Source organism: Lytechinus pictus, chromosome 15 (genome assembly GCF_037042905.1).
Source record: "Lytechinus pictus isolate F3 Inbred chromosome 15, Lp3.0, whole genome shotgun sequence".
Classification (NCBI taxonomy): Eukaryota; Metazoa; Echinodermata; class Echinoidea; order Temnopleuroida; family Toxopneustidae; genus Lytechinus; species Lytechinus pictus.
Genome location: NC_087259.1, coordinates 7,644,825 through 7,655,638, shown reverse-complemented (window position 1 = coordinate 7,655,638; position 10,814 = coordinate 7,644,825). Strand labels below are relative to the sequence as shown.

General features: G+C 36.6%; 1 protein-coding gene across 1 annotated transcript in view; it reads right to left on the bottom strand.

Moving 5' to 3' along the window:
* LOC135156879 (tyrosine-protein kinase ABL1-like) overlaps positions 1-10,814 on the bottom strand; it is a 74,171-nt gene that overhangs the window by 5,284 nt on the left and 58,073 nt on the right. The gene's annotated exons all lie outside the window — the stretch shown is intronic.

The following is a 10,814-nucleotide window of genomic DNA, read 5'->3' as shown; positions in this document are numbered from 1 at the left end:
CTAATAAGGAAAGGTCAGTGCCAATCTCGGAAGCTTTTCATAGATAGATGCGTGCCAACCTTGCACCCACTTTAACTCCTGGCTTTGTGAAGGCAAGAAGCAGGGTGGAGGATGGATGAAAGAGGGATGAGGAAGTCTTCCAAAATTCCCCAAACCACAGTCCCAACAATGGAAGCAATGGAATTTCGACAATAGCCCTGAATGTTCCCTTGCCACTGCCTCAGGTACCCAGGGCGAGACAGAAGAAGCGCTACTTGTGCCAACAAAAGATGTTTGCAGAAGCCTCTCTGCTCTTTGAGGTTTTAGGAGACAGGTGGAATTGATGCTACTTTAAAAGCTAGACACATTGTCAAAAGTTTATCCTTAAGCTGTTTCATTAGACAAACAGGAGCCGAAAGTGAGGAAACAGACTAAAAAAATAAAGAGGAAAACAATGAAATCAGAAGAATATTAGGAAAGCTAAAGAATTAAAAGGGTAAATATTTACAGGGAAAAACTTGCCACAATCAACTAAAAAGCCCATCAAATTATGGGGACATAATTTGGGTGTAAGACACAATTTTTAGTGTTCTCATTGAACAAATATATGCATTAATGGCCCTGTCTTACAAATAGTTATGATTGATCTGATCAATCTCAAGTAAATAGAAATCCATCAACACCATTATTTTTTCATCAGGAAATTTGCAAAATGTTCTCGGTAAACAAAGAAAAGCACACTAAATTTACAAGAAATTGGATAGAAATATGGATACCCAAATATCTAGAAAATATTTTGAACAAACATGCATTTTAGATGTTGACGTTGCTGGCTTTCGATAGTTGTGGATCAATCGCAAGTCTCTGTAAGACAGGCCCCAGATTTCAGAAGATAAAAGAAATTACAGTATTTTAAAAAAATTCTATGACAAACTTTACTCTAAATTTCAAATTAGAATGAGTATTTTTAAAGAAAAATATGTAAATGCAAAACGTTCATTCCAAATAATACGCTTATAATGTCCAATGACTGAACTTGAAAGGTCCAGCTGAAATGTTCCCCAGGGAGTGGAGAAATTGCATAGGGCCTACGCTGTATGTGGAACAGCCAGCATCCAATAACCAGAATGATGAGTCTACATTATGTATAAACACTACGTAAGAGACATCTTCCGAATATATATAAAAACAGACTTTAATATGAGCTCCCGTCTCTTTTCTTTTTGATGGACTTGGGAAAGTTTGGATTATACAAGAAATACAACAAATCTCAATGGTGATTAGCCCCCACCCTTAAAAAAACAAAGAAAATGACAGAAGCCAAAAACTAAACAAAGAGACTGTACAGAAAGCTCTCTCAAATCGAAGCCAAGTGAACTTAACAACTAATTGTATACAGAATGCCCTGAGGGAAATTAGGATTACCAACGTTTACCAACTAAAATCGGAATATACTTCCACAAATAATCACCCCCACCAAATCAAGGAACGGCGGTTGGAAACTACTTGGCTATCCTGTCTTCATCTTCAATCTTGCATCATTGTTTCCCCCGTTAGGTGAGCGTCCTGGTGGACAAGCTCCCACGAGGCACGTGTCGCCTTCCACCGTCAACCGCCACCTCACGCTCCCGAACAGGAGTCCGGAAGACCGCCAGCACAAAATCGATACGCTCTCATTTAGGACAGGCTCTGACGCGAATCAATGTTTTGACTCTTTTTTCTATCATTTTGGAGGAAACAACATGCGACTTGCCTCCAACTAGAATGGGTACTTTGGTGAAAGCTGATAGCAGATAATTGACTCGCAACCTCCATTTCTGTTGATGCAGAACAATTCTAAGTACACAACTTTCTCAGGATGTGAAATATAGAATATCACCTGCCCCAGACGAGGGTCCCTCTCAAATTAGGAGAGATACGGATAAAGTGGGAGCAGAGAAGGATGAAAATCAAAACCGGTTTCTTGAATTTCCATCCGAAGATAGGGTGCATCAGCTCCAATATATTTAGAGACATGCAAATGTTTTCATTTCATGACAACATACAGCATTTTGTTACATATTTTGCACCGTTTCGAACACATGCCTCAAGCAAAATGAATATTTTTCTGCTTTAATCTACTGTTGTCTATCAAAACAGCATTTCCTTGCCTCTCGGGTGTATATAAGCTATGCTCTATGTCTCGTGATGCACTTGGAAATACAAGTTAAAAGAAAAACGTTTACAAGTTTTCCCTCTCAAATTTTATCTGTAAGTAAAATCTTGGTAAAAAAATATACATGTACATTTTACAGAAGAAAAAAAATCTATTGGACCATTTGAAAAATATATATTTCAACAATTGTTTCAAAAACAATGCATGGCTCAAAAGCTGAAATATCAAATTGTAAGCACATCACTTCTTAAAATTCAATGTTTAATAATAATGATTACAAAGTGGAAAGGGGCCGCTCTTCATTCTCTTCTAGTTTTTCTTAGTTTTACTCCCCTCCCTAGGGTATACAGCACCCCCCCCCCTCCACCCCACCAAAAGGGGAAAATCTATAATTAAAGCCCTTGGGGTTTATCTAGCACTGACTGTTCATTACCCTAAAATAACAAATGAGAAGGGAGCACGATTGAAAATAAAGTGTGAATATATGCATGAAAAATCCATCGGCCAACTGCATCAGGACGGGCTGAAGAACAAGGGTGCAGGAGGCGGCGCAGTGAGGCCATCCATCCACTCAGTATCTGTGCAGGCGTCATTCTGCCAGTCTCGTCTCCACTGAATTGCACCGAGGATCGAATTTAAGATGTTAGACACGCTCCGTTCGTAGCCCTGGGGTCATCGGATGCATGCTCAAAATGAATTCAATTGCACCCCAAATATGATCAGCGTCTCCTTCGGTACTCTTCCCCACCGTTCCAATTTTTTCTTTTGCCTGCTTTTGATCATCGAGATCATGAGATGAATTTGTTCCCTCTTTTTTTTTCTGGGTGTGTCTGTGACCTGCTGGCTTCTTTTAATACTTTCTTTGTCTCTATCTACAAGACTTGTTTTCTTTTCTAACTCTGGAGTTAATCAAAAAAATATGATATAGACAGGAGTTCTTATTGTCAAGCATTATTGGTGTCCATTATTACTCTGCCATGTTCTTGTTTCTGTTTCTTGACCTGTTTAAGTGAAGTTTCCATTATTGGGGAAAGTTAATGGGTAAAAGGGAAAGTTGCGAAAGTTCTTTCACATATTTGGTGATACAGTCATATCAATTGTTTGCCATTTTTTAAATTTGTACTACTTCATTCCCAATTTTCTGTTTCTTTGTTGCTGTTTTTTTTTTTTTTTTAATTTTTGACAAACGCATACATTCATTTGATGCATAAGCAAACAGACCAACTCTTTAACCATGGAGGTAGGAAAGCCTCCATGCTTTATTAAGTCATTGTATGTCTCCTATTTTGAGTACTTCGTGTAGCTCAAAGTCATTTTTTCCTTGGCCGGCACTGCCTATCACATCAAACTAACATTTAAGAAAAAAAAAGTGCAAACGCAGTTACCAAGAATGGCTATAGCATTTCCATTTATTGAAATGTAGGATAATAAAAGATCACATGCCTTGCTAAGGGGCATAGGTGACATGGCCTGGGATCGAACATCGGACTTTCAAGTGCAGACCACTCGACCACGGCACCTCCAAAATAACATCAAACTATTAAACATTGATTTTACTACATCCAATCATGATTCTTTTTCAGTAGATACCCATGTGTGGTTTCAAAGGGAAAGTCATCCACTAAAAACCTCAAATACTGTGACATTACTTTTCAATATTTTTAACTAAAACCTTTCAAAATTTGTAATTGAAAAGAAAGGAACAAAACTTGACACACACACACATGCTCTCCTACCCACACACAGACGCTGATCATGTGATCTCCCTCACAAAGGGATGAGGCGTTGAGATGGCGCAGTGCGGACATTGGATGGCAGGTGTGAAACATTCGCGGTCTTCGCCGACCCCGGGCCGCAGGTGTCGCCGCGGCGCAATCAATTTTCATTATCGCGAGGGGGAAACGCAGCTTATCTGCTGGCAGATTAACACGTTACACCGCTGATTGAATTATTGAAGGGGGGTTGTTCGAGGGTGTGAGAGAATTTGGTCATGATGTTCCAAGATGATGGGATGAGGATGTTGCCATGGTGACCGCATCATCTGCTCATTCTTGACAGCAAGGGTGTCCTGAACTATTGATCCCCTCTCAAAAATGGTTACCAACACAATAAAGCCTTTAGGACAAAGGATGAACGCAGCTGTAATAAAACAATTCATTATTAGTTTACCAACCTATGTCCTAATTTTGAATGTAAGTCAGAAATAATGCAGTGTTAAGCTCTAATTAGATTGCAAATTGTTGGGGAGGGATTTAATCCTTGCTCTTCTCTTTAACTGGTCTAGATTTTATTATCTTCTGCAGGCCTGTCTTCTGATACAATGATGATTACAATCATAGGCCCTATCATTTGTCTTTTCACTCTAAAGACAGCATTTGGATCCTTTAGTCTTGCCTTCACTTATGGTGGGCAAGAAAAAAATATTGCAAAGCAAATATAGAAGATGCAGCTCATTTCAAATCTGAACATCAATGTTGATCATAATCATCATACTGCCAAAAACAAATGAGAAAAAAGAAACAATCGGTAAAATGTATTGCACATTCCTTTGTATTCAAGCTCAGAAGGTGTCTGGCATTATCATATTTCAACTCCTATGCTGGGAAAATAGCCCCCTCGCTGGGCCCAGCAGTGCGTCAATCCACTCTCGGTTAGCCAGGCCCATCAGCACAGCCAGCCATAAATCATACTCAATTGTCATCAATGACCCTGGAGGTCAGGGGTCACCATGGGGGAAAGGTCAAAGCCGGTCTGTTACACTGCCCTACATTTGAATGAAAGGTCCCCATGATGAAAACTTTGTATCAAACAGATATGAGAGGTGTTATCTGTGATTCATTGATTTCTGATAACATAAAGAGCAAGCCTCATTTTTCAAGACAAAATTTGTCAGACTTGCCTTTTTTCATACAGGTCACTAAACACTGATGACTGGAACTTTTGCAATTTGAGTATCATTAGAGCAAGTCATTGTGTCCGAGCAAGAACGCCTGTAGCAAAACATTTTCTGGTCCCCCATCGGTGCAGAAACGCCCTTAGCAGCAGGCATATTAAGAGCATTGCATAAGGGCGTTTCTGCACCAATGAGGTGCACGAAAATGTTTCAGTCAGGGCGTTCTTGCACCGACATGACAAAGTCATTTTTCAAACAATAAAAACAGCTTTTGGGGCTATCTAAAATAAGCCATATAAAAAAACCCATTTGCATTTTTTTGGGGGGGACATCTTGCTGTACTCTTAATACTACCATGGCTGAGGTTGGGGATCAGTCAAACTCTGGATTTAACTTGAATCCTTTGTTAGGCTTCTTTTTTTAAATCTCAAAGTATTGAAATTCAAATATTTTAACGTTGCATTAAAATCTTTGAGGATATGTAAATAACAGTATTTAATAGAGCAGTTTGAATATTTGTGAGCGTGTCCTTACAAACTTTGTGAAAATTACATAATCAAAGGACCCTAGTCAAAAATATTAATCAGGATTTCCATACACAATACATGTACAGTATGCACATTTTTCATTTCCTTCAAATTGTTTTTATACGTTTTTTAACCACAAGGCAACATTATATTTGATATATGGGCCTACATGAAGGCCTATCAATATATCAGAAGCCCATTAAAATGTTCATATAGTGTTAATTATTTCATACAAACCACTCTAAATTACCAGTACTCATAAAGAAGATTGATCACTTGAGATTACTTTTTATGAGACATTAAGACACATGACTTATTGTAAGAGCGTTGCCTTTTCTCGTAAATGACCTATTTATCATATTGTTTCAAGTCTGCAACTGTACTTACTGAGCAGTCAGCACTACCATGTATTGGTATATTGAGTGTAGGCCTATTTGTACATGTACAGTACATCTACCATGTAAGCTTATACTGAACATCTACCAAATTTGAAGATGCAGACGGTGAAGTGTAGGCCTGCTTGTATTAGGGGAAAAAATATTCCATTTTCATTTACTTATTTTTTGTAAGGACCATTTTTCTAATGGTCTAAGATTCAAGAGTTTTATATTCTAGAGTCTGAAAAAATATTGTCCTGTAAATACCCATTGAGCAAAAGATTTTAAATTGAGAAATGGAAGCAAATTTTGTAGGCCGATCAAACTAAAACTGTATCTTGACTTATTGGTAAAATTACACTTGTATTAAAGGAGAATGAAACCCTTGAAACCAGCTGAATCCATATCAAAGAGAAAAATCAAAGAAACATATTGTTGAAAGTTTGAGGAAGATTGAATGAATAATAAGAAAGTTATGAGCATTTGAATATTGAGATCACTTATGCCATGTAGATCCTCCCATTGGCAATGCGACCAAGATCTGTGATGTCACACACGTACAACTCCCTCATTACTTTAGTACTAATTTCACTTATATTCTCACTTTTATAGAGTCTATCACAAGGTGAGGTGTTCTCTTTATGAGAGGACAAGTACAGAGGTTTCACAACATTATATCATTGATGAATCGTTTGTCTTGTGATTAGAATGAGCAAAAAGAGATTTTTTGGGGTATATTTCAGTGTCCAAAAGGGGAGAGTTGTTCATCTGTGACATCATAGATCTTGGTCGCATTGCCAATGGGAGGATCTCCATAGCATTAGTGATCTCGACATTCAAATGCTCATAACTCTTCTATTGCTAGTCCTATTTTACTCAAACTTTTGTTGATCTTATTCTTTGATTTTTCTGCTATCACAAAAGCTAACTTGCGCCAAGAGTTTCATTCTCCTTTAAGCAAACAGTTTTTTTTTCTTCAAAATCTATTATTTTGCTAGGTTATCCTATACCTTCAAATGAGGGACTATACATTCAGTTTATACTGTAACTCCAATTGTGGGACATATTTTTCCATCAAATATTAATCCATTTGTTAGAATTAAACTACTTGAAGACTAATTTCCATCGCTTTTTCGGGGGCATTGTTGTACGAATGACACTATTCATCATAAATATTTATTATTTCATTATTTGCTAGTGAAAATTTGATGTAGTAGTCGTCACTTTCACCCATGGATTTTACAGGTAGTCTTTTGATGATAGGTAGAACAGCACAAAATTCATTAAAACTACAATTTTGTCATTCTCAATCAGAATCTGTATGGTAGACTTTCCCTTTAAGAAAAGCAGCCAGGGACCGCAGCTTTGGGCAATATTTTATCTGCAATTTTTCAACAGACATTAGGCATGATTCATCCATCTTCTCTAATCATTCCTCCATTGCTCTTCACCAACGACAAGATAGGAGTCTAGGTTTTGAATTATTACATGCAGTAAAAATTCACTCAGCCACTGTAAATGCAAAATTGGGAAAATCAAAATTATTTTAAAGGATATAAATCAATAGAGACTGGTGATACTCTCTTTAAGCCTGAGGATATTGGTGACTGTACACATGGATAATGGCATGATAAATGTAAGGGTTAACAAGAATAATGACAAGACTGGTAAAAATGTCATTTTGTCTCGTATTACATATTACGCATACAAAATATCAAAGGCAATTGGCAAAGCTCCACTCGCTTTCACTTGTTGATCCTGACATGTGAACCCCCCTCCCCCCCCCAAAAAAAAAAAAAAAAAATGAAATGAAACACATTTTTTTGGTTTTGTTTTGCATTAGGGCATACAATTTAATTCATCACCTGGCTTTGTAAAACAAATTTCATGGAATAAAAATATTAGGTATTCTGATTTATGTCTTCATTGATGAACACCAACAGATGATTAATCATAATACAAACTTGGTTCTACCCTTCCATAAAGATATTTTATAATTCCTTCAGAATTGAAATATCATGTGTATTCCAGTCTGCTTTTTACATACAGTGTGTTCACAGTATTTGTATATCAATCAATTCTTTTATTCCTATGGGGTTTTTGATAGCGTGAGTTTTGGGAAAGAAAATGCGTTGACAATTTAATCATTGAAGCATTTTGTGCCAAACTGAGTCATCGCTTTGCTTTTTACTGCACTTCTCGAGCCAAACTTTTTGTAATCTCTATTTCTTTCGCTTGAAATACAGCGAATATCGGAAACTCTGAAGAATGAGTAACACCTATTGCATATAGGTCTATTGGCTACACAAATGCATGAATTAGACAATCTTGCACAGTGATTGTATAGTATGTACATGTAGGCCTAAACTCTGATACGGTGTCTGTCAAAGCTACTTGGACAACAATTATGTTTATCAGCAATTCCAATAAAAAGCATAATATAGGCTATATCATTATCAAACCAAATGAGCAAAAAATGAAAAGGAGGCACAATACTTTTTTATGTCCATATAAATCTATGTCAATAAGATACTAGCAATATTCAATTTCCTTCTAAATAAAAGAACCATCAAAGAAAAATTATAAAACACATACATGGAGGCCAATAATGACCCATATTGTAAAAGGAAGATTAGATCGACCTCATTTAGAAATATAGATCTCATAGAAAGGGATAAAAAAGGAAAAAATCCCATATTTTCAAATCACAAGTCCACTAAAATGCAAACGAAACCATGACTGAAATTGGAAGATCACCATTACAAAGCAGACAGATAAAAGGCTCTATATACTTTAATAGGGCCTACTATATTTGCACAGTGGTAAACTCAACCAGATACAGAAAGTTAGGCATAAATCAAGTATTTGCGGACAGCCACAAGCAAGATTTCTAAAGAGTACTCCAACACTGTACAAATAAACAAGTCCTAGAAAGGGTTCTTGACAAAACCCACAAATTCAAAAGAGGGAACCGCAAGGAAGAGTATATAGCATTCAGAGTTTTAAACAGGCACATACAAATTAGCTACTGAGCAATTACCCTGTAAATTTCAAACTTTGGGTTGACAACAGCTAATCTGACAATATAGGGGGGGGCTGTCCATAGCATGTATTTTCTTATTTTAATCTTTTTGTTTATTTTTTTTTTGGGGGGGTATTCTTTATAGGTTATACGCAGGTTCACTGCAATACACACTTTGATCAGACCATGGACCTACTACCCAGAGTGGTAAATTGCCAATTCGTCTACTGCCAACTTGTCCACTTAGCACATGGTCTACCTACATTTAGTCTAATGCCATTCCGTCCATCAACATTTCATCTAACGACCATTTGGTCCAATAATCACTTCATCTAATCACCAGTTTGTCTATTACCATTTCGTCTAATAACCAGTTGGTCTAACACCCATTTTCTTTTCCTTCATTTTGCAAAATTAGTAGACGAGTGGACAAATTTGCATTTTAGATGAGTTAGAAATAAACCGGGCTGTTCATAGCATGTATTTTTATTAATAGTTCTTATTTAATCAGCTTTTCTTTTATATATATATATATATATATTTTTTTTTTTGGGGGGGGGGGATTTCACTGCCATAGACACTTGATCCGATATTCCTTTGCCTACTACTGGCCATACAGACCACATGCATGACAAAAAGTCAACCTGGTTAAAGATTAAATACCAGCTGTGGTAATGATCTCAAAATGAGTTCGAACAGAATCCAATAGAATTACCACCCAAGTGTATGAATGTGTAATGTAAATAAAAAATATGTGTCAAATGGCTCTGGAAGAAAACATGTAATTGCTGAGAAATGAGCAAATGAAGGGTATTTTTCCAAGCAATATCAAAACACTCTCCCACATATGCTTTTCTGTGTTATTGATCATCACAATTATCAGTTTTGAGCTAAGATTTCATGATTTCACAAAGATAACTTTACATTAATGTACCAGATCTAGATATATGATGACTTTCTCGTGAAAAAATTGTTTGCTGCAATTACTTTCTTTTACCTTAAAAAGTTGATTTAGTATAATGCAATGGTGTGAAATTACAACCTGGTAAAAAGTTGATACAACAAATGCAATGATGTGAAATTACACATACAAATACTCTTTCACAAAATATCTATGAAAAAAAGCAATATTTGCACTCATATCGAAAAATAATTAATCGGCCATACTGCCCATTTATTTGCCGAACGACAACATGCAGAATGGGTGGGAACCATTGCCATTCTGGCTATCATAGTGATAACAAGTGGGAAACCAATATTGTGTGCTCACTGAGTCTCTGTGCTGGACAGTGTACATGTCGATGAATATAAAATTCTTGATGCGAAGAATCATATGTAATTTCATACATGGTTCAGCAAATGTTACTTTTATGGGGCTTCCATTCGATATGAATCGTGAGTAGAATTTCTTTTTGTTTTTAACAGAGACAAGAGATAAATAATGTAGGGATATGCAATATGCATCATCAACACTTTTTGAAGCATCTTGGTCTGTACACAAAATGAACTTGTGTGACAGAAACCTGTCATCATTCTCATTATCATCATCTTCTACACAAATTGCCAGCATCACCAAAATCACCCATACCATCCCTATTGTTTTATCGGGGGGGGGGGGGCAGTCAATGTATTGCTGCATACATACATGACCAAATTATTTCCAAGCACCCCCTAAACAAGTTTTTATCTGTGTGTGCAAAATGACCCCCTTAAAGGACAAGTCCATCCCAACAAAAACTTGATTTGAATAAAAAGAGAAAAATTCAACAAGCAAAACACTGAAAATTTCATCAAAATCGGATGTAAAATAAGAAAGTTATGACATTTTAAAGTTTCGCTTAATTTCATAAAACAGTTATAT